The following is a 27,435-nucleotide window of genomic DNA, read 5'->3' as shown; positions in this document are numbered from 1 at the left end:
TTTGCTGAAGATATAATCTTAATATGTGTACTTGCAAGAAAGCTGATAAAAATATCTCACTTTTAGGGAGACTAATCATGTAAATCGCAACACCATATGAAAGGGCTTGTAATGTCCACAAATTCCTCTCAAAAGATGTTATTGATCCATATTGAACGATTTAGGCGCAATTAATAGATCGCATGATTTTGGAAAAAAAAACACTGTGCGTTGTTGCTGCAATCAATCAAACTTACACAGAGTGAAGTTTCCTTTTATTCTCGGTCGATTTTATTTATAATGTTTGGCCCAAAAAATTTGTTCAAAAAATCAAATAATTCGTTGAACTTAACTTTGTTAACAAATTGGTTCAAACAGACAGTCAAATATACAATTGCACTGATCACATTATTGACTAATTACACACGGTCTGTACTAGTTTTGCAAAGACTGAAAAACACAGTTACTAAAAAAAACTGTTCTAGTTTAAAAACAGTAGGAAGTCCAGGCCGTGGTATGACCAGACTGAAAGATACTGACCTCGCTTTACCGAACAAATTCGGTTCAATTTTGCTCAAAAACTAACTGCCCGTGACATCAGGAGACCAAGTTAACCCAGTTAAGCTAGCTAACTTCAAGCCAAACTTTAAACTAGTTAATTAACATATGAACAACCATCAACGCCAGTACCACCGCCATTACCCAGGCCCGTAGCCAGGATTTTGTTTCGGGAGGGGCTTAAAAAAATTTGCATAAAGCTTTTAATTCTGACAATTTGATATAGTCACTAGAAACTAAATTAAATTTTGAAAAGTTCATAATGAAATCAATTCCAAATCAAAGACAATCCTAAAAATATGTTCATTGTCACAAGAAAGGTTATAGTACTTACTCTCGTTACAACAAAGTATATTCTAGAGTTCACAGTATTTATGCGCTAACCGAATATGACAATGCTTGACGGTGCTGGAAAACACTAGGTGTTCCAAGCTACACCTTTAAAAGGCGTAGAAGATGCTAAACCGAAATGAGTAGAAAAATTTCCATAAAATGTTCGAACGAAAAGAATGTCGAAATTCGTACAAAATCTTCTGATTTAGCAAGCGATTTGTAGATGCGCAGAGACGGTTCAACTTCTATTTTCTTTGTCTGGTGTTCTGCGAGTATTACCAGTTCCAAGGCATCATGCTAACACAATTTTTTGATATATTCTATTTAAATGAAACTATTTTCAAGACTAGCCTTGGTCGGGTAGATTAGAACCCCAGTTAGGAAGGATTTTTGGTAATCAATAGGATCAAAATATAAATTTAAATGATTAAATCAACTGAAGGAAACTGCCCACAATTTAATTGATTAAAGAAAATTGTCTACAAATCGAATGAAAACACTGATTACTAATATCTTCTAATTTTCCTTCAAATCGCCAGTCGCCGTGCATGTGTCGTTCACCGTGCAGTTTCAAAATCACGAAATTTAAAGAACTAGCTCCCTAAATCCATCGGAGAGATCCAGATCCCAAATCCTTTCGTTTCATCGTTTTATTGAAACATTCCAACTAAAGTTGAATCAAAATTTTAAATACACCGTAAGTTGATCATATAACGTTCACTGGTGCCAAACAAATGTCCTCAACTACTTATTCTCGTTTTGTTGGTAATAGTTTTATATTATTTCTAAATTGTGACGTATTTAGATAGGTATTTTTACGGTGACTATACACTATGCGGAGTAAAATGAGTTTGCCAAATGAAGCAAAAGTGCCTGTGCTACGGGATAACACGAACAGTTAAGGAAGTGGAACAATTAGTTAAAGTGAAAATGGAGCTTAATCTCGCTGAAGTTACCTACATTCAGCTACATCACGTAAAAACTGTGTTTTGATCACGTTTAGAAGCTTAGCACAGGCCGAAAACTTTATTGCAAAGAACAACATGCAACACGAGGTCGAATTTAATAACACCAGAATCAAGATCCCCGTGCATATGGAAAACGACATGGTGGACGTGCGTATCCATGATTTGGCCCCGCGCACGAAGGAGGATTTCATCAAACAAATCATGTCGCAATATGGAGAAGTAGAATCTTTTACGAATGACACCTGGAGAAATTTTTTCTCCGGCATTCCCAATGGCGTTCGTATTGTGAGAATGCGAGTGACTAAACCAATACCTTCTTACATGACTATCGAATGCAAATCACCGAAGGATGGCGTGACATATAAGCAAACAACGCTAATTACATATCCCGGGCAGACCCCAACATGCCAATTCTGTAACTATACAGCCTACTACGGAAAAACATGCGCCGAAGCAACTAGTCAAAACTCATCTACTACAGCCAACTCTAACAAGCAGCCACCGATACCTTAAGATAAACCTAAAACAACGATCCAATTACCCAATAATGCAGGTACAACGACCACGACAACCGCTCCCAAACCAACAACTAGCATCGCCAATAAAGAAGCAGATACCGATGAAGACGGATATACAACAGCGACCCATAAGAACAAGAAACAAATAAGAACCTCTGATCGTGAACAGGAAGAAAGCAGTACCGATGACGACATGGACGGGAACGATAACGCGAGAGAAGGCAGACTGAATGACCACCAAGCGGCCTCACCGCCAAGGAAAAAGATCTCAACACGCAGCAGCAAACTGCGTCAACAAGATCTGGCAGACCGACATTCTTAGAATTTTTTTATTTTTACTTATTGTAAAAAAAAATTAAAAGACCCACGGATCAGTTGTGCTAACGCATTGAGCCGTTTCAAATAAAATTTTAGATTGAAAAAAAAGAAATATTATAAATATGAACAAGCTCAATAATTTCAACATCTCTTTATTCCGACATATGGACGGGTATACATCGCACTTACTTCACCTCTGTCGAAGAGTAACGTAGGTGTAAGGCCAACTTTCTTTGATGATTTCTGTTGTTCTGTAGTTGAGTGCCCAGAAAATATAGAACAGCTGCTCTTGGGTCGATTTCAATTTATTTATTATTTTTTCTCTCTTTTTCTTCGTGATCTCTGCTCATCTCTCTCATTTTATTCCATAACGAACACAAATAAAACGAAAACATGAAATCGAAACATTAATCCCAATTTATTGACTGTAGACTCAACTAGTTACAACATTTTAGTCGCTCTCCGTGATAGGCTACTGATGTTTGTTCACTGTATCGTCACGTCGTTTTTAGACTTACATGGACATTAATTGGAAACCATCGAAAGAGACAGAAATGCTGCTGCTTACAACATTAAGTTTATTATGATTGATTGACTAATATGTGGTTTAGCATCTATTGACATCCGTTGAAAAGTAAGGATAAAATCACAACAGATAGTCCTACCGCTACTATGTACGTTTCTGTATGTGAACAACATTAGTAATATACGACGGTATACAATTCTTGGGTTGATGAACACCTCAGAAAAACCGCTGTTTTACCACTTTTTGGCTTGTTTATTTTTTGGCATTTTTCTTGCTTATTGTTCGATTGTTTAAAATATCACTACTTTGCGGACTAATAATGTTTAAATACGGACCGCATTCTCCGCATAAAATGAAATTGAGTGTCAACAGAAATACTATTGCATTAAAATGACGCGAAAACAAAAACTGTCTTCTCGACTATATTGTCATCAACTAACGGAAATGTTTTTGTCTAGCACGCTTGAGTGAGATGCCTGATGTTTCTACTAAGCGTACAGTGCACTAACCTATTACAGAAATTCAATCTGCTTATGCTTTAACTAACTTTATTCTGGCTAATATATAACATAATATCTGAGTTTTGTTAGACACAACCACTAGCGATAAAGTTCTCATTTTGGGACAGTTTTTGAGCTCACTTTTCTATAAAACTTCTGCAATTTTATTATATATTTCGTTTATTTTATTCGGTTCAATGCATTAGCTAAATGAAGCCTTGTGTCTTCAATATATTTCCATGATGTGAACAATGAAAGTGATAAAACGTAAATGGTTGTCCTGCAGATCTCGTGCGAACAACTAGCGATTGCATGTGGAGAACTATTTACTAGGCTGAGAAATATTTTTCCTAACCAACAGTGTCGCGGTGGTGTTCATTTCTATCTCGTACACTTCCTTATCATCATAGTGGTTACTGCCATGTCCATGTTCGCGAATTTCTGACGGGTCACGAGTGTCGACTTCCTCAATGATGGTGCCGACCGTTGATTTTGAGATACTAGACGCAGTTTTTGCCGTCAATATTATCCGAACAGCAGCCAAAATTTGGCAAATGTTTGTTTTTCAGGAAATGGTTTTGGAGACTATGTATATGCAAAGATATAATGTGTAAAATAATACTATCGCATTCAGTTTTTACGTGCAGGGTCAGATTGGAGGAAATATGTCTGTTCACCTAGATTTTCACCACAAAAACACCATTTAATATACTTCCTAGATGTGTCCTTTATAATGAATACCATTTTTTCCAAATGTGACAGGAATCTTTTAATAGCCACGGTGCAAGTAAGTGGTATCAGATCTTGTAGCCGAGCATTGATTTTCTCATCGTCCATATATATGAGGATCAACCACATGTTACAAGTTGTTATGCAAAATGACTGGTTTCGCCTGGGCTAATTTGTTAAATGGCATCAGCACTGAACGCCTGACATGGTTAAACTCGTTAAAGGCGATGTTCGTAAGCATAACCTCCATAATCACCTTCAGCAAATATTTCACATCATTAATGTTGCTCCAGCCAAATACGGAGGCTATTGACTTCAGGTCTTTTCGCATAAGATCGATCTTATGCGAAAAGACCTGAAGTCAATAGCCTCCGTATTTGGCTGGAGCACTACTTCTTGCTTCTGCGACTCAATCATTCGACAGATCCCCACAGCAAGAATTAAAGTAACAGTTTCGTTTGTCTTCCGACGAGTCACACAATATGAAGGGAACTGTTTTATCACACTCAGCATACTGAGTAGATATCCTGACCGCTGTCTTCGGTGGTTCGAAATAGCAATCTTCCTCACAATTCTCGCATTAACTTGTTGAAACCAAACAAGATACAATTTTTTTAAGAGTCACCGAAAAACATGTTGTTTCTTAAATTTATTTTTGAAAATTTTCGGGGGGGGCTTTAGCCCCCTAGCCCCCCCTCTGGCTACGTGCCTGCCATTACCCACTCGTCAATGAAAGCTTCAGTTTCCATCATATCGGTGTGGTTCATCGCCCCGTAACAATAACAACAACAACAACAACAACAAGAATTTAAGATATCCAAAATGTAAAAACAAAAGCATTTGGCACCGCCAAGCTAACGCATTTGTGCCTATCAAATAAACGAAATGAATAAAAAAAAAAACAACAACAAGAACACCAGCAGGTAAACCATCCTGCCAAACATGACTGACACGAGTTGAGTGAAAACTTTTCCAATTAACTTCACCTGTCACGATAATGTGAATAAATACATAGGTCGAAACAGAATGCCTATTTCCCATCCCCAACCCAGGTTCAACTAACCGGAATAGAGAACCCCCGTGAGCCGCAGCTCACTTTTATGAAGTCGTTGGACCTGACCTCCCACTCTTCTCTTGCCAATGTTACTGGGGGGCAGTACTGTCAGGTGATGAAACGCCGTTGTTACGAGCTATCATAATTATTTGTTGTTTTCGTTTTTGGTCGGTTTCTACTTCAATGGTGATTTCACTTTTGGGGGAAAAGTTTTACACCTTCTTCTACTGGCTGGAACTGTCCATGAATGATGATGAATGAATGATGAGTAAACAGAGAACTTGTTGTTTAGCTATGCGTCAAAGCTACGCACACCAGGGATTCCCGTGAGCTCCCCTAGCTTCCCGAGACAGAAAGGTGGCGTTTGGCCTCTTGCTCCCCTTTTGAAACAACTGCTACAAAACTGAGGCGAGGTCAACCCGACATTCTCGAAAGGCTCTCGTTACATTGCACAGTGGCTCAAAACAGCGTTTTGAGGTACTTAATTCATTGGAGTCAAAACTGTTCATATTAGCGATTTTACATATTCTACAATGTTTGTGTGTGTAAAAAGCGCCATCTTTTGGCAACATTGTTGTTTTAAAAAATTGATCATGGTAGGCTATAAAAAATGTAACTTTTGAACCAAAAGAGATATCGCTTGGCCGTCTTCGACAAAGTTGTAGAGGAGAGTATTTTCATAAATTTTACAGAAGACATGTTGTCTCTGTCACTCACAGTTATTGAGTTATAAGATATTTTCTATGATGAAGTCCTACAATTCTTATTTTTACTTATAACTTTTTTGTTTCTAATTTTTCGCGTTAACAATGTTCGAAGGTATTTTTTATCATTACAAAACACACAACTTTTTAGAAGAAACAAAATAGCTGTGAATGCTATGTAAAGACTTATGGCTGATTTTGAATTTATTTTAACCTGTTTTTAAACCCCTGTAGCTTGCCTATCGGCAAAAACTGTAATTGCACTATCAATTATTCTAAGAGGACTGGGTTTCGTCTACAAAACGAAGGCAAAACCGTTTGTCCATAATCACCCGTTCAGAAGTTATACCCTGTTGAAAGCTGTACGTCTGGACCTCTTGAAGTCGCGCGTATGGCTCACTAAACGAGTAGGCGCTGGTGTTCAAAGACGCTTTCGTTTGTTTTTCTGTGTGGCGCGCACTCTGTGTACTAGCGCGTCTGCTGGAAGGTTAACATCGATATTGCATGATGTTCTAACGGGTGATGTACTTTTCCAGTTAATCGGATGAATTTTAGTTTCTGGATATTGAAGAAGAGGTAAAAGATACACTTTTCCATATAATCGCTGTATTAAACGGCTTAATATTTTTAAATATTTCATACCGTGGCAATTTTGTGCATCTTCTATATCCTAAAGCTATCATTCATACGGTAACCCGGACGGAAATGAAATTGTACATTACCCGTTAGAACATCATGCAATATCGATGTTAACCTTCCAGCAGACGCAGCTAGTACACAGTGTGCGCCACACAGAAAAACAAGCGAAAGCGTCTTTGAACACCAGCGCCTACTCGTTTAGTGAGCCATACGCGCGACTTCAAGAGGTCCAGACGTACAGCTTTCAACAGGGTATAACTTCTGAACGGGTGATTATGGACAAACGGTTTTGCCTTCGTTTTGTAGACGAAACCCAGTCCTCTTAGAATAATTGATAGTGCAATAACAGTTTTTGCCGATAGGCAAGCTACAGGGGTTCAAAAACAGGTTAAAATTAAATCAAAATCAGCCATAAGTCTTTACACAGCATTCACAGCTATTTTGTTTCTTCTAAAAAGTTGTGTGTTTTGTAATGATCAAAAATACCTTCGAACATTGTTAACGCGAAAAATCAGAAACAAAAAAGTTATAACTAAAAATAAGAATTGTAGGACTTTATCATAGAAAATATCTTATAACTCAATAACTGTGAGTGACAGAGACAACATGTCTTCTGCAAAATTTATGAAAATACTCTCCTCTACAACTTTATCGAAGACGGCCAAGCGATATCTCTTTTGGTTCAAAAGTTAAATTTTTTATAGCCTACTATGATTAATTTTTTAAAACAACAATGTTGCCAAAAGATGGCGCATTTTACACACACAAACATTGTAGAATATGTAAAAACGCTAATATGAATAGTTTTGACTCCAATGAATTAAGTACCTCTAAACGCTGTTTTGAGCCACTGTGCATTGGTATTATGTCAGCCGGTGAAAGGTGTACCACTCGGTAATTAGGGTATTTTTCGTGGAATTTGTCGTTAGTCTAGTGGAATCTGTTCCTCGTGAGGCTATTAGAATGTTTTCATTCCTGATACTCTATTAAGCTTGTGTTGACACTAGGTTAGACAATTATTGACGAAATGTTGCACGAGGTGGTATGTGAGTTGATGAGCAGATAAGACCTAGCCATCATTTCTCTCTTCGAAGACAAAGATAAATAGAACTAAAACGTTCCATTAAACACAAGCTATCACGTCAAATGTTACTAATAACAGCGAACCTTCACTGTTACACAATTATCATCATTTTAATAACACGAACGAAAAGTCAATTTCCCTTCGAGCTTTATATTACATCCCACGCGGAACCCTTTCAACGGAACCCAAATGAAACCATATAAGGATAAAAATTTTCGAACCGACCCGAGTCAGCCGCCTTTGAAGGTTCGGTAAACAGAAAGGCTTCCACGTGAGCGAGAAAGTATAGTCCACACGAGCAGTCAAATTTCACGAAAAACGAAAATTATAAATAATAACCATTCACAACCTCACACCAGATCGCGCCCACCGACGCGGAGGGGGGAGGAAATTATGACCGATTTCAATCCTATATGGTATCCTAACTAAATTGTACCGGTCACGAAACGGAAGTGGGAAATCTCTGTTATTACTCGGGTGGGTAATAATCATGTGTAGCGTTGCAACATACGTGTCGGGGAGGAATACCGAAAAGCTATCAAAATTGGACGTTCCTAGAACGTGTGAGGCGTTCGTAAATGATTGGCTTCTTTGTCGGAAAATGCATGGATCGATTTTGTCTAATGTGATTCGAGCATGTTTTGATGGAGAATAATTCTAAAATTCGAAACACTAGTTTCACAATTTGGCTAAGACTCGCTTTATGATTACACTGTTCGGCAATTCGAAATGTGTGTGAATTGCGTAAATAGCGGACTAATTTAGTATTCACTGACTGTGGATTAGACTGTTTTGTTTAATTTCATGGACGTAGACGACATGGCCGATGTTTTGTAATATAATTGCTGAATGACTCAGGTCGAATGTCCGACCTTAAATTTCTTTGCTTCATTACTTGAAGCGTGAACGCATTGCCAGCCAGCGTAGTCGGTGTAGTCCTGAGACAAAACGTGACTTCCGAAATGTCAATAACTCGTACTGGCAACTGGAACTTGAGCTTGTATAAATCTGAAATTTCGTAAACAATAGGCCCGCGCAAAAATGACTTTCCCTAGCAGTGGTTCACCCCAAGGAGATGAATGTCGAAACAAAAACAGGATAATGATATTGCTGGCAACGGACCTTTCATAAACCAGTACAGAGTACATGTACCAGCACATCGGTTTGAAGTGTGTGCGGTCATCTCTTATACGAGTTTGACTTGCATGGATCTGCTGACATATTAGTGAAGATACTGTAGCACAAACGTTTGCATTCAGCATTAACCCATTCATGCCCATGTTGTTTGTGGACAACAACGTTTTTAAATAGCTATAACTTTTGATTGTGGCAAGATTTGCTCACAAAAACAAGTAAGACTAATGAATGTGACTATTGCCTTTCATTTGAGTAATAACAGTTACAAGGATCAGCTCTAGAAGCGAAGTTATTGCAATTTGTCTGGCTCGATTCCGATGGAGCAGTGCTGCCAGGGACAGTTTACGTTGACAACGGAAAATGATTTTTTCATATAGCTTCGTTATGGTGCAATATTATTGAAAACTGATAAAACTTATCAAATTAGACTGTCTTTGGCTACGTTTTCCATGCAATTCGACTATTGTAAATATTCTTGGAGAATTGTATTGAGCATTCTAAGGTAAAAATTGAGCAGCTTCTAGCACTGCAATGGAAGCACCTATATTTTTGACAATTTTTCGTGTTCCTTGATCTCATCGTTTTCAAGGAAAAATAGTTCTGAAACCCTACATGCACTAGAAAAATGCTGGACATGAAAGGGTTAATCGCAGCTGACTGAAAGAGGACAACTTGGAGTCATATCGGGTTATCTTCGCCGGGTCTGCCCTAGCTAACTGCCTACTCCTTGACAAGGTTCGTCTACCTGCCTTTTTGTGGCACGGGTTGAGAACTGTACTAATTGCAAACAATTGGGACACACCGTCTCCCATTGTGGCAATAAGGTTCGTTGTGAGAAGTGCGGTGGGAATCGTGTGGATGATTCCTTTGGAAGGGATGCTGAAAAGTGTCTCTACTGTGGAGGAAATCCACATGATCTCTCGAAATGTCCCGCATACAAACAGCGCAAGCAGTTCCGTTTGTCAACAGATTCGCGCCAATTCAAACTCGAATCGGTGGCGACCTCACATATTTTTACAAGTTTAGCTGGTGTATATACACCGTACTACGCCGTAGAAGGGGGTGCTGGGTCTTGTTGGAAGCGTCCTGCGGCATATAACACATCTAAATCTGGACAAAGTCCATAGTTTACGGCACCTGCGTTACAAATAGCGTAGGCTATAGTTTAATAGCAGGGGAGTCCCCATTCAGTTGGTACCGTTATGCGTGACAAACGAATATTAATCCGGTTGTAAGATAATCTGATTTAATACAAACAAGGAAGTAGATTATCTCTGGAAGACAAAGTGAACTAACAATGAAGAAACTCCAGAATTTCGAATCACGAAGTGAACAGAGTGAAGCCACAATTATAATTTGTTTTTATTATATTGTTTTTGGTTTATGTTCCTATTTTGCCTTACGCTAGCTATTTACAAGTAATCTATATTTGAATCGCTTCGTATTTCGTTTCGCTTTTATACAGAATGTTATCAACAAACTTTACTGTCAGCTCTGAACCAAAGATTTATTTTCTAAGCTACCCCGTAAAGGCGAAATATATTGATATAATTGCGGCCATCGAATGAGCTATCGAGAATTCCTACTAAGCACAAGTGACCCGTACGTAAGCTGGCGCACTTGACTCATGGTTGGGTGTGCTTGAGTGTAATTTGATTTTCTTATGCCTCTTTGGGTCAGAATGAAACATTTTTGCCCGCTGCGAATAGCTGTTCCGAAATTTTTTGGTTTGCAGCGACGATACCCAAGCAACCAAAAGTTCGTATAAGGGAGCTGCATAAGCTTCACGTTTTAAGTAATTTTGCGATACGCTTTATGTTCTAATAGCGGCTTAAGCTACTTTCAAGTTCCATTCAAGCTTAAGCAGCTTGAAAGTTCGCTAAGAACTTTATGTGAACTTTAAAGTGAGATTTTTAAGTATTATCCGAACTTCTGGTTGCTTGGGTAGTAAGCTTATCAGGGTGAATTTTTGATATTACTGTCGCGAGCGAATATCGGTCCGAAAGAAATCTCGAGAAATCAGTAAATAGATTTATAAAATGTCTCCTTTTGCACGGGCCCATTGCCCAGTGCTGGAGGAGAGACAAGAATGGGGAATGTAATATAATTACGGTACTTAACTTGCATAACAGTATCCAGGCAGCTCACAAGAAACGAAACACTGCCACTGCTCTGCTGGTCGAATAACGGTTAACGTGCACACACAATGGAAAAAAATGTCAAAATCTCGAAGAGGCGGAGTACACAGTAGTTAACATTAGAAAAAACTTTAGAAAGAGAATTGTGGAGTCTCCATTTTGCATCGATTGGATTCGGGTTTAGCTGTCAAAAAAATCCACCCGAATACTGATTATCCTTGTAAAATTAGACATGTTGCCGTACAATGCCGAGACATACGTTGCCAAAAGCGCTGTTTTCTCTCCGTACTTTCTAGAGTTTTTCTAGTTAACATTGAAAGCAGATTAGCAAGCTTCTCACCATACTTTATAGCGACAGACACTATGACTAACGTCTTATAGGTGTGAGACTAATAAAAGTCGTACTAATGAGCATACATTTTGTTCAACAAGTAATGAAATCAAGGACTTGCATATGTTATCTGAGACAAGTCTTAATAATTCAAGTTCAGAAATCTATTATCTGCAAACATCCCCACTATTAAGTTTGAGGCTCTAATCCACTGCTTGATTCAAAGAAATGCTAGTCATTGCCGGTCGACTCAAATGTTGTGCGTGAAGAAAATAATAACTAGAGACGCTACAGTAACGAATCACCAGTTATACTGAATCTGTGTGATTCTTCAGATACGGTGGCATCCCGATCAGAATGATATAACAAGATTATAACAGAATACAATTTTGGTAACATACTGTGGTATAAATTAGGTCTCGTTAGTAGTTAAAATAACAGAAATTTATAACAAGTAACAATGCGAGATATGGTTTTGAAAAGTTCCTGTTATGTGTTTCTGATCGGGATTTGGGTATTCTAGAATCAACATACCGTGCGCATTTATCGATACCTACTATATTCGGGTGAAAAGAGCAGGGACTGTTATCCGCTTTGTTGTGGGCGCATTTGCACACCCATTCGTCACCAGATAGCGCTTCAGGTGTCACTGAAAGTTCTTTAGAAAATCAAAACAATGGGTTTTCTAGTATATATTTTATTTATGCTCAAATAATCGCATAATTTCCATCGCCTACTGGAAACGGTTGAACGTGCATTAGACTGGTAATAAAATTGACATTTTTTTGGAAGATATTCTAATACAAAATGATGTGTTGCTTTTCGTTCTCGCTCATACTTGGAATAGGATATTTTCAAAAATTCTATTGACCTTCAAAGTTGTATAAATTTATCCGATAACCTCCAATCAATATGCAATATTCTTAATCCTGCGCGATGTCCCGCAAGAAAAAAAGTTCTGATTAAGCTAATGAGAACTCCTTTTCTTGTGGGACATCAGGCAGAGGTTTGTCCAGAAACACAAATAGAGTTTTCGTTTTTTTTGGAGCTAGCGCCAATTCGGCGCTAGCTTAGTCCTGTTACTAAGTTAGTGCCGGATTCTGATTAGACGAAGTCAAAACGCAAATTCCATCCACGCGCAAAAATGGCTTTAAATAATTTTCTCCTTACTGCAGAAAAAGCAGTTGCAAGACTAAGTTGTTGCCGGTCGAACGCGTATAACTGACGAACCGAACAAGCCGTCGAATCTAATCCGGCAAATTGCAGATTAATCTTCATAACGAAATATAAAAACAAGAATCCAATCGAATAATAGTGACATTTATTGACAGGCACCAACTGCGGCCACCAGCACCTAATTCTCACTCGACTCGAGTGACTGGCATAATAAATACAACGTCGTCGTCGGTCCCCACCACACCACAACGTACCACCGCCCCATCACACTCCACTCGCACTCTTCCTGACAACCATTATAATATTTCAGTGTCACCGGAGACTGTCCAGGCTCATAACTTCCGGTGTCAGTTCAATATCTCACGGTGAATTATGAGCGATCCAGTGCAGGCCTGCCGAGAATGGGCACTCGCGGCCGGTGACCGGGAGGGTGTGAAGAGTAAAACCACCAGTTCATCTCTATTCTAAGCGCAGTTAAAATCCACCACCGCACCGTATAGAAGCCTGTTGTTATCACTCTGCCAACCAACGCCGTCCGGTCGTCGTCGTCGGTTCGGTTCGGTGCGTGGTGCCATTCGCAGCCACAATGCAATGGAGCTGCACAGAGAGTCAGGTTCATCCTCTAACCAAGCGCACTTGGGGTTATTATATGTCAGCAGTTTCTCGATGCTTTTTTTTTTATTCTCCCTCCCTTTCGGCCCACTTTCCGATCTGGCATCAGCGTAACATTGTTGGCGTTCGCTGTGCAATACTTAATTCGATTAAAACCTAGATAGGACAAATAAAACTCGGTTGTCGTGCGTATTTTATTCAGTACACGTTCCGATCGACTGCTACTGGGGCATCCACCACGAGCCATTCTCCCGCTCCAAGCGAACGCGGTCCCTAGTATTGTCCGAGTTCTGGTTCTGGTACAAAACTATAACGTAAATTATAATTTCAACCAGCTCGTGTGGCCTGCGGGTATTATGCCATGCAGCAAAATTTAAGATTGAAACGATAGTCGCCTGCCAGCCTGTCTACCCCGTACCACCACCGGCCACTGGCGGGCGGGCCGGAGGGCGAGAATGCGGTCCGACTAAATGGAGCGTGTCAAAACGCACCGGACCTTCGCCTTCATCCTCGGTTCCCCACACCCTGAGGCCCTTGCACAGCTGAGCTGATGATGCTGAACGGTCAGTTTGCATCGTTACGCTCTGAAAAGTAAAATATACGAGCCAGTGCCCGAAAACCAATTTAATTTCGGAAGCAAAATTCATCGACCACAATATTATTTTATAATAAAATATTAAAAACTTTTCTCACAGTCAGTGGCCGGTTGGTGTGAGACGGAAGCGCTGGCTGGCTGGCTGGCTGGCTGGCTCGGTGCGGTGTCCGAGCAATAATCTAACATTTATAGCGCCGGAACTAGAGTGTGGCCTGCTGCGAAGAGCTTGATTAACCCGACATGTCCCGGAGGGTGGTTGTTTTGAAAGCAGTAATTAGATTGTTCCTGGAACATTTCCGGGACGATTACAGCAATTTGCAACTTTTTTTGCGGGGAACGTGGTACTTTGAAGCTGTAATTTTTGAATTGAAATGTAATCAGTTCGATTGTTTGCTTTTATTCTCCTGCCATTAACGCTAATCAGTTTAATTATCAAATGCAAAAAAAAACTGATTCGATGATAAAATTTTTCAATACCCAGAAGCAATTGCTAGCTACATATATGAAAACGAAAATAAAGTCTCACGGCACTTGATGGGCTAATGAGACTAGTGACTAGTCGCATACATCGAGCTAAGCACCGAACCGACCGACCGGTTGCGTTCGCCAGGAACCAGGACAAAAAGTTATGCTTTTCCCACCGAGAATTTATCGCCAAATTATAGGATTCATAATTGATATCCAGCTGGTAAGGTGCGGAGCGGACGTCATGCTAGTGCGGAGTGCTGTGAATATTCCGACGAGTAGCCGGAGGGAAGCGAGCTTCTGTCCACAGGATTTGGTTAATTTGGAGAAGGAAATTGGAAATTGATTGGATTTTTCCGTTTCGCTAACGGGCGGAGTTCGACCGGAGAAGGAGGAGGGTTGATTTATGAAGAAAAAGGTTGCGGAGATAATTGTTTCTGGAATTGATATCTAGCAGTTGGGGGAATGCTTTAAGATGTTCGACAAGGCCAAAAAAGACGACCTTGGATATTTGTTGTATCTATTTTCCGATATGAAATGAGCTACTTACTTGAGCTTGAGCTCGAGCCTGTGCGACCACCCCTGGCTGCTACTCCGATCTGGACTAGCTGAAGTTGCACTCAGATATTCACAGGTATTTAACGGCTTTCTCAGTCTTAACACTCTAGGCAAACGATTTAATTCTAGATTGCCCGACGTTTCGGCCGTTTTTGGTGGCCTTTTTCAATGGAAAATCTAGTCTTGTCGTCTCCCACAAAAACGACAAGACTAGATTTTTCCTTGAAAACGGCCACCAAAAAAGGTCACCAAAACCGGCCGAAACGTCGGGCAATCTAAAATTAAATCGTTTGCCTAGAGTATTAAGACTGAGAAAGCCGTTAAATACCTGTGAATATTCCGTAATCAGTCGACAAACACCCAATCATGTTGCACAGAGAATTAGTAGATAATTATGCTTGGGAGTAGCGAAATATCTTTCAATGTGCAACTCCTGATAATCCTAAAGTGTTTATTGATCAATACCGGCGCCGGCCAGGCCCGAACGTAGATCGCATAAGAAAAGGGAAGGAATGGTTAGGCCGATACTTGCTTTTGTTAGAGGCCGTATATACTACTGCGCACTCCACAAGTATCACAGGAGAAGGATATTTTTGTTAGTAAGATTATAGAAGATGGATCTACTTCTTCTTTACCGACGCCAGAGAGGTGACTTCACTATCAGGATTATATATCGATCCACCAAACTCATAGACCGGGGACCAACGGCTTTACTTCCCTTCCGAAGGAAGATGTGACCAAAGATTTTTTCACCTCAGAAAAATCTCAACGACCTCGGCTGGAATTGAACCCAGGCCAACTGGAATGAGTGGCGGTCACGCTTACAACTCAACCACCGGCGCTGTTTTTTTCCGATATGAAAAGAACTACTTACTAATATAAAAAGAATTTCTAGGGTTCTGAGATAATGATTCATAATGGGAAGATCGCGCGGCGAAAATTCACATTGGATGTTGATTTTATGTATTGCTGTAGAACCTTAATAAATCATTCCGTTTTTTTCTCTTTGCAGGTAAGCACTTTCGAATTTTGGATTCAAATCATAGAAATCGTAAGTTTGACCAGATTTAGACAAAATTTCTTAAAACATAAAACAAAAATAAAATATTCCTAGGAAAAAAAGTAACGACTTAAATAAATATTTGCGTAGTCCGTATAATCCGTAGTGTTGGCCGTATATTGCAGTAAACAGATCGATGGACCACAATTCTCCTCTGGTTAGAGTTACTTTTTGACCTGAGGGATTCCATGAGAAACCGGCCGACCGCAAAATATGACCATCGTCGATTCGAACGAAACTTTGCAGGTGTGTTCGCTGTATGAATCTCCATGATATTCTCTGACAATTGGAATATTTTGATACAAGAGTAATTTTTCAAAAGGGCGTAAACGATTCTACGTGCATGAATTTCAAATTTTTTTTGTTCAATTACTGTATTTTATATAGCAAAACTATCTGAGAACAAGTAATAAAATAAAATTACAATTTTGTATGTCAATTAGTATGAAATTTAAAAACATGTACGAAGTTATTGTTAGAAAAACTTTTTTACCGATGTTTTCTCCATCATGCAATCACAATCAAAATGTTTCTTTTCTGTTTAGATTTTTGGTAACAAAATATAAAAAATTTTAAAATATGGATTTTTTCGCAATTTAAATTTTTATTATAAATTTTTGTTTTTTTGAAAAATGACACAACATTTTTTTCAGTGTATATTTTTTTCGGACAGAAGTATTCATTCCCTGTAACTCGTTCTCAGATAGCTTTGCTGTATAAAATTTAGTAATCGAACAAAAAAAAATTTGAAATTCATACGCGTAGAAACGTTTACGCCCTTTTGAAAAGTTGCTCTTGAGTCAAAATAATCTTATTACCTGTGGAAAATATTTACTCTTGCATGACGGTGAAACGTGTAAAGTTTCATTGGAATCTAAGATGGTCGGTCACGATTTCGGATTTTTCGGACGGATCTTCGTGGAATTCCTCACCTGCATCATAACGGCTGCGGACATCCCCCAATCGACAATTTAGGTCGAGTCAAAAACTTCTCTAAAATTCAACCGACTCATGAAGCGTGCACTTTCGGATTTGCTTTAAATATTATTAAAAATGTTATGAGGCCTGACAAAACACTACTTGGTCAGAACTGAAATGATCAAGATTCTTCCTGATCAGTTCCCGCTCAGGATGTTGAGATTGATGGTGTGATCATCGATACGGTGTTTAATTGACAACGTCTGCTGTAGTATGCGATGGGAAGAACTTCATGGTTCAATTAGATAAAATTCAGAAAAGAAAACCATAACGCTTTCGAAGTACACCCAGGCATGGAAAATACGCTTAAAAACCGAGTTAACTGGAAAATCCGCGTAAAAAACCGCGTTAATTCGAAAATCCGAAGTTTTTGTAAGTTTTTTTTTGTTAGCATATTTTTGCAAAAATATTCCTTTTGTCCTTTTGAATGCAAGACTTTTTCCTGAAAAAAAAATCTAAGTCCTTTTTAATGCAAAGAACTTAGAAAAATTTTGGAGGTTTTTATTTTGCGAGGATTTTGCCATTGATACGGTTTTTGAAAAAAGTAGTACTTTTGAATGCAAAAGACAGAAGATTTTCGGAAAGATGGGAGAGGCGGGTCTGGACTCCTTACGACCCGCACCTTAACAATGCGGGTATTTTCGGAATGGTCTTGACGAGTAGGGGCCAGAAATTGATTCTTGACGTCATTTCGAAATTCAAGATGGCGACTTCCGGTTTAGCGAAAATCGCTGTAACCCAATTAATATGAGTATTTTCGGGATGGTCTTGATGAGTTGGTGCCAGAAATTTATGTTTAACGCCATTTTGAAATCCAAGATGGCGACTTCCGGTTTAGCACAAATTCTCTACAACCCATGCAATATGGGTATTTTCGGAATGGTCTTGAAGAATAAGTGCCATAAATTTATTTTTGACACCATTTTGAAATCCAAGATGGCGACTTCCGGTTTAGGGAAATTCGCTATAACCCATGCGACATGGATATTTTCGAGATGGTCTTAACGAGTAGGTGCCATAAATTGATGTTCGATGCCATATTGAAATCCAAGATGGCGACTTCCGGTTTACTGAAATTCGCTATATCCCAATCAATATGGGTATTTCCGGTCTATCGAAATCCCGCATGAAAAATCTGGGCAATCATCCAAAACATTCTCGATTATAAAATCTAATCATAAACCAGCGAAATGCAAAATACAGTAATGTTTCGATTATATCACTATGCGTGTATATTAATACTCGTTTGAACCACCCTCGATTATATCACGCTTTTTTAAAAACAGACAAGGCAAACTACGTTGTGTAAGTTGGGGTTTGAATTGATTCAAATTAAACACATTGCTTAAATTCAAGTAAGTTCAACTGTTTAATTAAAACTATTTGTACTACAACTTCAACTTCCAAAAATACCCATATTGGATTACAAAATGGAGTCAAAAATCAATTTTTGGAACCTACTCATTAACATCATCCTGAAAACACTCATGTTGACTGGGTTATAGCGAATATGGCTAACCCGGAAGTCGCCATCTTGGAATTCAAAATGGCGTCAAACATCGATCTTTAACTCCTACTCCTCAAGACCATTCCGAAAGCACCCCTATTAATTGGGTTATAGCGAGTTTCGCTAAACCGGAGGTCGCCATCTTGGATTTCAAAATGGCAATAACAATCAATTTCTGGCACTCACTTTTCAAGGCCGTTCCGAAAAGACCCATATAATCAATTTCTGGCACCTACTCGTCAAGACCATTTCGAAAATATCCATTGATTGGGTTATACCAAATTCCGCTAAACCGGAAGTCGCCATCTTGGATTTCAAAATGGCGTCAAAAATCTATTTCTGGCAGCTATTCGCAAATCCATTCCGAAAATATCCATATTGATTGGGTTATAGCGAATTTCGCTAAACCGGAAGTAACCATCTTCGATTTCAAGATGGCGTCAAAATTAATTTCTGGCACCTACTTTTCAAGGCTATTACGAAAATACCCATATTGATTGGGTTATAGCAATTTTACTAAACCGGAAGTTGCCATCTTGGATTTCAAAATGGCGTCAAAAAGCAATTTCTGACACCTACTCTTCAAGATCATTCCGAAAATACCCATATTATTGAGGTGCGGGCCCTAAGGAGTCTTCCAAACCCGTCTCTTCCATCTTTCCGAAAATATTCTAAATCTTTTGCATTCAAAGAATGTTTTTGCAAAAACCGCGTTAATTGGAAAATCCGCTTAAAAAAACCTCATAAAAACCGCGTGAAAAAAAAACCTGAGTGTATGCCTTTTTCGATCGGGATTGTCTGCCTAACCGCCTTTCTATGTTGATGGTACAGATTTCCGTAAGCCAAAATTGTAAATACCGTTCTAAGGATTAACGAATAAGATGCAAGATTCCTATTTTAAGATCCATGTGCAAGTCGTGGCCCGGTTTCAGCGAAAATTGTTTCCAAAATATCAAAAAAGTTTGGGAGGGTGTGGGCCTGGTGGGGCTACTTCACGTAAACGAAAATCTATCAAATTGGGTCTATGGCCTTATTCCATCGATCCATGTCCAAAACTGTTTCATCTCTTTTTCAATTTTTGTATTTTTCGGAACCCCCGACAGTGCAAATTTCCTGCTTGTACCTGTCGGATTAGCTTCGAATAGGGGAGTGCCCCGGCTGTGGACGGGTATTGTTTTCTGCGCAGCCAGGATTTCATTTCGATCATTTGAATGCTACGCCCAAAATGAATCATCAGGAGCGTAAATGCATTTGTTTTTTTCCACCTTCAAACTTCCAAATCATTCGTTTGTGTTCAACCAAACTCATACTTGTGCAAAATAAGATCGAATCCCACGACTACACATTGTTGGTTACACCATGTAGAGATAATTTGAATCGCGTATACTAACGTCTACATGCAGGTTCCACTTGTGATCGCTACTGCAATTTAGGAAGTTTATAGAACGCATTCGAAGAGCTACTAAGCATGTGTCGTTATGGCTTAGGGTGCAAATAGGCGCTTCCAACGAGTAGGTATTTGTCGATTCTAGTTCTGATAAAGCTCGCTAGCCGTTTTTTCTGGAAGCTTGATTTCTCACCTTGTACAACCCACCTCCCGCTCACCTCAAACTGCACGTGAATAGCTCCATGTTCAAAAAGGATTGTTCTTGGGCATGAGCGTCAAAACAAATAATAATAATAATTTAATAAAACTAAGTTACCTTATGGTAACAAGCGTCCCTGAAGGGAGCGCTTAAGATTCTCCTCGCGCTGTTTGTACGCGGGACATACCGGGAGATCATGTGGGTTTCCTCCACAGTAGAGACACTTTTCGATATCCCTTCCACAGGAATCATCCGCATGATTCCCACCGCATTTCCCACAACTGGACTTATTGCTACAATGGGAGGCTGTGTGCCCCGCATTGTTTGCAATTAGTACAGTTCATGACCCGCGGCACAAACAGGCGAACAGGTAGACGAACCGTGTCAAAGAGGAGGTAGTTAGGTTGAGCAGAACCGGCGAAGGTCACCCGATAAGAGTCTAAGTTTACGTATGTTTTCTTCCCGTGAGCTGCGACTGATGCTGAATGCAAACGTTTGCAGTCCAGTTTCTTCACTGACTTAAGCATGGAGTTTTTGAAACAGCCAGCCCTATGTTTCAGCATGTCCTCGCAGCTCAGACTCGAATCGAAAACGACTCCACAGACCTCAACCCTGTTAGCTGGAATATACACTATGTACTACTTCGTAAAAGGCCCCTAATCAGCAATATCATTTGCCTGATTTAAACTGTTTACAACCACCAGAAGCTTATAAGAGCGAATTTTCGATATTTCTTTCACGGCCGAATGCCGATCCGTCAGAACTCGAGAAATCTGCAACAGATTCAGACACTTTATCTTCGGTCCGGAAGAAGATCACGAAGGGCCCGGTGGCCGAGTTTGGATACACTTTGAGCCGGGGAGCCGGTTTACGTTTCGACGTCCATCTCACCTTGAGACGAACTGCCGTCAGGGGAAGCCATTTTTGCACGGGCCTATTGCCCAGTGCACGTTAGTAGGAGAACCAAGAAGGAGAAACGTAAAATAATAGTTAACTTGTGTATGTAACGGTATCCAGACGGCTTACTAGAAGAACGTTGCTCCACTGGTCACTGGCCGGCTAACGGTACTCAGAAACAGAAACACAAAAGATAGGAAAAATATTGAAACCTCGACGAGGTGGAGAGTGCGCAAGATAACCTTGAACCCGGATTAGCACTATTCTTTGTCGCTATACACTGCACGGACTGGTAATAAAACACTTGTGTCTCGACCAAGCGCTCGAAAACGAATGAATTTCAATCCTGATTGAGAGTTGGAATGGACGATGTGGATGCGATTTTTTCAAAATCGATTTTTTCTCATCGAAAAATCGATTTTCCGCATCAAATGTTTCTGCTTCAATGTTTGACAACATCATTTTTTTGTTAAAAAATCGATTTGCAGAATCGATTTATGTTTCACAATTGTCATTGAAAAAGAAGCGTAGGTTTTTTAACACAACTTATATTTGGCAATGAAAATTGTTGATCTGCCCTTTACCATAGTTTCAGGGGCTTAGGAATTCTTCTGAATTAGAAAAATAATTTTGGGATATTTTTAATTCGTAAGTCTAATGATACAAAAAGAATCAATTTCATGAAAAATAAAGTATCTGAATACTTGAATAGATAAATAAATAGTTGTCCTCACTTGTCTGATAGTATTTCAGTAGATAGTCTGCATTGAATGCTTCTTTCTTGTCCTCGGGTCTCACTTCGCGGGAGCTGTGAACGTTGATGATACTGTATCTGAAGAAACGGCCTTTAACTCTCGATACACACATACTCTCGCTGATCGTTCCCAGCTCGTTCGTTTTGTCCGCTTTTCCACTCCTTTTATCCCAAAAATAAGCAAAATTGCCAAAACCTTGAAGTTGCGAGGTTGCAGCTCGTCGTGCGGAATTCGTTCAAACGCCGGGAAACCAAACGACTTGCAGTTCTATGTTCCAAGTTTGCAACCGTGGTCCAGTTATGTGTTCGCCTTTCACATGAGCTGTAGATAGCGGTAGTAGTACACGGAAAAATCCGTTCATAACTTCATGAACAAAAGTTCATGATTTCGTGAACTGAACGATTTACGAGAACCGTGACCAAGTTCCTGAAATTATGAATAATAAACCTCGTATTCATGAAACTATTTGTGATTTCTAAAACCCAGTTCGCCCCGAATATATACCTGGCGTTACATTAGAATGTTTGGTAGGGTTATTGTTGTTGTTCCCTGGACATGTTTAGTTTTTGTTGTGATTCTTGTTCATGATTTGGGAATACACAGTCGACAGTCAAACCTTGTTCATGATTTCAAGAGCTTATTCGCGATTCATGTGGATTCTCATGACGTTAGTGGGATTAAAGTTCATGATTTCAAGATCTTAGTCGTGATGTTTGTAATTTCCATTCACGTTATCGTAATATTTTAATCATGAGTAGAGTGATTCATGTTCATGATTTCAGGATCTTTGTCACGGTTATAAAGACTTTTGTCACGAGTTGTGTAATTTGTGTTCATGATTTCAGGATCTTAGTCGCGATTTTTGTAACTTATGTTCATGTTGTCGTGATGTTTTAGTCATGAATAGAGAAATTCATGTTCATGATTCCAGAATCTTAGTCACGATTTTAGATATTTTTGTCACTAGTTTTGTGATCATGATTTCAGGATCTCAGTCACGATTTTCGTAATTTCTGTTCAATGTTATCATGATATTTTATTTAACTAACGTTCATGATCAGCAGCAGTTTTATCATGGTATTCGTAAATTCTCTTCGCCTTATCGTGATATATTATTTTTTGGTTACTAACGGTTTTTTTTTCACTCGGAATAACGTGACAATATGAACTGGATCATTAAAATAAGACGCATTCGTGATATCTGGTTCTGTATCACGCACACTATTTCGAGTTCTCAGTGCAGTTTTCGTTTTCTGTCAGGACATCACAATAAACCTTATCAAATGTATAATGATGTTCAAGGTTCTAATAGTTTTTTTTACACTACTACCCCTAGCAGCAAATAATTGTGTATTTTTAAAGTGTATACCGAAGAAATAAGCATCTAAAACTGTTCTGGACAACGAGGGAACCGCATTTTGCAAGTGGCAGTATTGTCCAAGGCATCCCTGCATGGATTGATTATTTTTTTTCAATAATAAGCGATCGCCAGTTTGGTAATAGTGGAAAGCCATTGTGGCGAAAGAAGCGCGAACGTATACGTCACCAGGCACTATCCCAGCTTTGTGTGTCTGAATTAGTAATGTGCATGGAGGTCTGCTGAGTATGCTATCTTTCTACTGTCACTTCTATCAGCGTCAATTCTAATTAACATAAATAATGTCTGAAGATTTGATCATCTGCATTACCTGTCGAAAGGAGGAAAAAGACCCGAAAAAGGTCATAGAATGTATACATTGTCATCGGAGTGAACACTTCAAGTGCAAAAATGTTATAGGCAACGCGATCCGTAAATTGCGCGATCAAAATTATCTGTGCTCTGTGGAGTGTCAAGAACTCTATTTACGTAGGACCCAAAACACTGCGACGGAACCACAATTGCTGAAGCAAATGGAATCGGTCCTATTAGAAGTACGCGCAACCCGAGGTGAAATGCAAGCTATCAGGAACACGGTAGGAGAGATGGAAAAATTCCAAAGTTTTCTATCTGGTCAACTGGATACATTATTAACTGAAATGAAATCCATGAAAGCAGAACACACCGTATTGAAAGCTGATGTGGAGAGTCTACGAGGGAGCCACATACTAGTAAGCGATACAGTAGATAATCTTGAAATGGAAGTCGATCGTATCAATCGAGCTGCAATTTCGAAGAATGCAGTTATCTTAGGGTTACCGATGCGGAAAAATGAGATGCTCGAAAAAATGGTATATAAGATCGCAGACGCAATCGGTTGTGAACTACCCGAAGGAGCTATAGTGGAGGCGAAACGGCTGGTTTCGAAAGAACCGAGTAAATCAGATGAAAAAACAGCTCCAATTAAAGTTATATTCTCTAACAATAGCTATAAAGAGGAACTATTTTCGAAAAAGAAGATCCACGGTCCGCTAGTATCATCTGCTATCGACCAGTGCTACAACGGAATCAATAGAAAGGTGATGCTTCGGGATGAACTAACTACATACGGAATGAAGCTGCTCAAGGAAACTCGAGACGTACAGGACCTGGTTGGATTCGACTTTGTTTGGCCCGGCCGCAATGGTGTCATCCTTATAAAAAGAAACGAACACTCCAAATCCGAAACCATCCGGAATCGAAAAGACCTTGAAAAGCTTCAACGATCGAATCAGAAAAGACAACTAAACTTATCGTCGTTACAGTCAACCACTATATCATCGCCTTCTCCTAAACGTCGACAGTAAACCGAACTGTTGAACGTAGCCAAATGTGTTCCTCTTAAAATGTATTCTAACTTAAATTTTGATTGTATAGAGCATTGGATAAACAATAAAAAATGTGGTCAGCAAAACTCGGCCTTCAAAATCATTCAATTGAACATAAGAGGCATGAACGATATGACGAAATTTGACTGTGTTAAGGAGTTGTTACACAGATACGGAGATCGAATCGATGTCGTTGTGTTGTGTGAGACATGGATCAAAACTAACCGCACTTCCTTGTACACTCTCGATGGCTATAAAGGCGTTTTCTCGTGTAGGAACGAATCACATGGTGGACTTGCCGTTTTTTCGGGATGACTTGGACTTTGCTATTCAAAATATCAGAATGGAAGATGGATTCCATCACATTCACTGCCAACTACTAATGAAGGGCAAACGAATCGAGCTACATTCAGTCTACCGACCACCGTCTTATGATGCCAGACGGTTTCTTCTCGAAATTGAAGGCATTTTAGCAAACAATAAAAATAGCAACGACTACTGCATTATTATTGGAGACATGAATATACCCATTAACATACCTTCAAATAACATTGTTCGTGAGTACACTCGTCTCTTGGCTTCGTACAATAAATTTATCACCAACTCAAATATAACAAGACCAGCAAGTTCTAACATATTGGACCATGTCATATGCTGCGAGACATTAACTGATAGCGTTACAAATGAGACCGTAAATACAGATATAAGTGATCATTGTTTCATCGTTTCATCGTTCAACATGCCTCATGGTATCGAGAAAAGGATTTTACAGAAAAAGATAATTGATCACCGGAATCCCTACGATCATGATCTAAGTGGTATGCTTGTACATGTATCCAGAAAGTTGCAAATGAAAAAGGCTCAATGTAAAAGAGTATATTATAAAGGATTGATGACAGGAAACGATCAGAGAGTAGCATGGAAACTTATTAATAATGTGTTAGGCAGACGACATAGAGAGGACCATCCTAGACAGATTGCTGTGAATGGACAAATACTCACTAACACAAGCCCAATCTGCAATGCGTTCAACGAGTTTTTCTGCGATGTGGGTAAAAAACTGGCAGCGAATATAAACAGTGACCGCGATATCTTCAGACTGGGTACACTCACACCGCACAGTACTTCTATGTTTTTAAACCCAGCCACCGCGAACGAAATTATACTGCTAATTAAGAACATGGACTCCAAAAAATCCGCTGGTCCCGATAATATACCAGTTGCCTTCGTCAAACATCACCATATTTTTTCACAAACCTATTGATGGAAGTTTTTAATCAGATTATAGAAACTGGTGTTTATCCGGACTGCTTAAAAGTAGCTCGTGTGATCCCAATTTTCAAATCCGGAGATGTCAAGAATCTGAATAATTACCGTCCAATATCAACTTTATCAGTCCTGGACAAAATTATAGAACAGCTCATCGTCGCTAGAATCGTGAATTACACTAACCATTTCAACCTGCTATATGCACATCAGTACGGATTTAGACAAGGTTCCAGTACCCTGTCTGCTTCATGCGACCTGGTAGAAAGTATATACGATGCGCTGGATAACAGGAAAATAGTTGGAGCGCTGTTCATCGATCTCAAGAAAGCTTTCGACACGATCGATCACGATATTCTCATCGAGAAGCTCGAGTTCTATGGGTTTAGAGGTACCGCAAAATCCCTTATTGCAAGTTATCTATCAAATAGACTTCAATTCGTTTCAATTGGAAACTGCTAAAGTTCCATGCGCCCAATAACAACCGGCGTGCCGCAAGGTAGTAACTTAGGCCCAGTGCTGTTTCTGCTTTTCATAAATGACGTGTCCAGATTGAAATTAAAAGGTAAGCTTCGTTTATTCGCTGATGATACATCGGTACTGTACACCGGAGATTCCTGTGAAGTTGTGCATCAACAAATCAAAGAAGACTTACAATTGCTAAAAACCTACTTTGAGGTCAATGTGCTATCGCTGAATCTAGGAAAAACGAAACACATGATAATTCATTCCCCTAGAAGACAAGTTGGAGATCGCCCCCCGATCGAAGTTCATGGACAGATAATCGAAGAAGTACCTGAATACACATTCCTGGGTCTCACGCTAGACTCAACGATGAGCTGGGTTGGACATATAGCAGCATTGAAAAATAAACTCAACTCATTTTGTGGAATTCTTCGGAAAGTCTCAGCATTCATACCAAAAAACTGGGTTAAGCAGTTGTACCTATCGCTAATTCACTCAAGGTTACAATATTTGATAGCTAACTGGAGAGCCGCCAGCCGATCCAACCTCCGGGAGTTACACGTGATCCAGAATCGATGCTTAAAAATTGTATACCAAAAACCACATCTGTACCCCACAAACCACCTATACTCCGATGTCAACGATACCGCCATTCCCATACGAGCATTATACGAGTTCCAAATACTCATTAATATGCGGAAAATCGCAACCAACCAATCAATACATCACAACATTGTACTAAGCAGAATCCAACACGACCGTACTTCCAGACAGACTGGAAACTTTTTCCTAGTTAGGCCGAACACAGACTTTGGACGAAAGAAGTTTACTTATATCGGTAGTAAGCTTTATAACGCATTGTCCAGTCAGTGTAAGAACGCATCCAACCTAATTGCCTTCAAACGTTTACTGAGAAGCAGTATCAAAGACAGAATTTCGCAGTACCTGTCATAAACATGCCACCATATACTCATACCGTTTCTGTTTCGCACAAGGTCTGCCACCCACCACTCGTCGCCACCCGACAATTATCGCCACCCACCACTCATCAACGTCAGCCGTTCATTCGAAGTTTAATTTATTAAGATAATGAAGCATAATATTTAATAAGTGAATAATTTATACACTTCCTTAATAGAGCTTAGGCTCACTGGAAAGTGTCGCAGTTAAAAGAGATGCAATGTTAACTAAAACGTAATGTACTTGAAATAAAATACCTAAAAAAATACCTAAAAATATCCACTGCTCGTACCTGTTACTGGTCGCTAGCAGCTG

At 39.4% G+C, this 27,435-nt stretch overlaps 1 protein-coding gene across 4 annotated transcripts in view; it reads left to right on the top strand.

Moving 5' to 3' along the window:
- Positions 1-27,435, top strand: part of LOC131689480 (zwei Ig domain protein zig-8) — a 748,220-nt gene that overhangs the window by 98,361 nt on the left and 622,424 nt on the right. The window contains exon 2 of one of the 4 annotated variants that reach the window (XM_058974584.1): positions 15,935-15,973. The exons of the other annotated variants lie outside the window; for them this stretch is intronic. The gene's annotated coding sequence lies outside the window, so the exon portion shown is untranslated. The remainder of the gene's footprint in view (positions 1-15,934; positions 15,974-27,435) is intronic. 4 annotated transcript variants of the gene reach the window in all.

The sequence above is a fragment of the Topomyia yanbarensis genome, chromosome 3, assembly GCF_030247195.1.
Source record: "Topomyia yanbarensis strain Yona2022 chromosome 3, ASM3024719v1, whole genome shotgun sequence".
NCBI lineage: Eukaryota > Metazoa > Arthropoda > Insecta > Diptera > Culicidae > Topomyia > Topomyia yanbarensis.
This window is presented reverse-complemented; position numbering and strand designations above follow the sequence as displayed.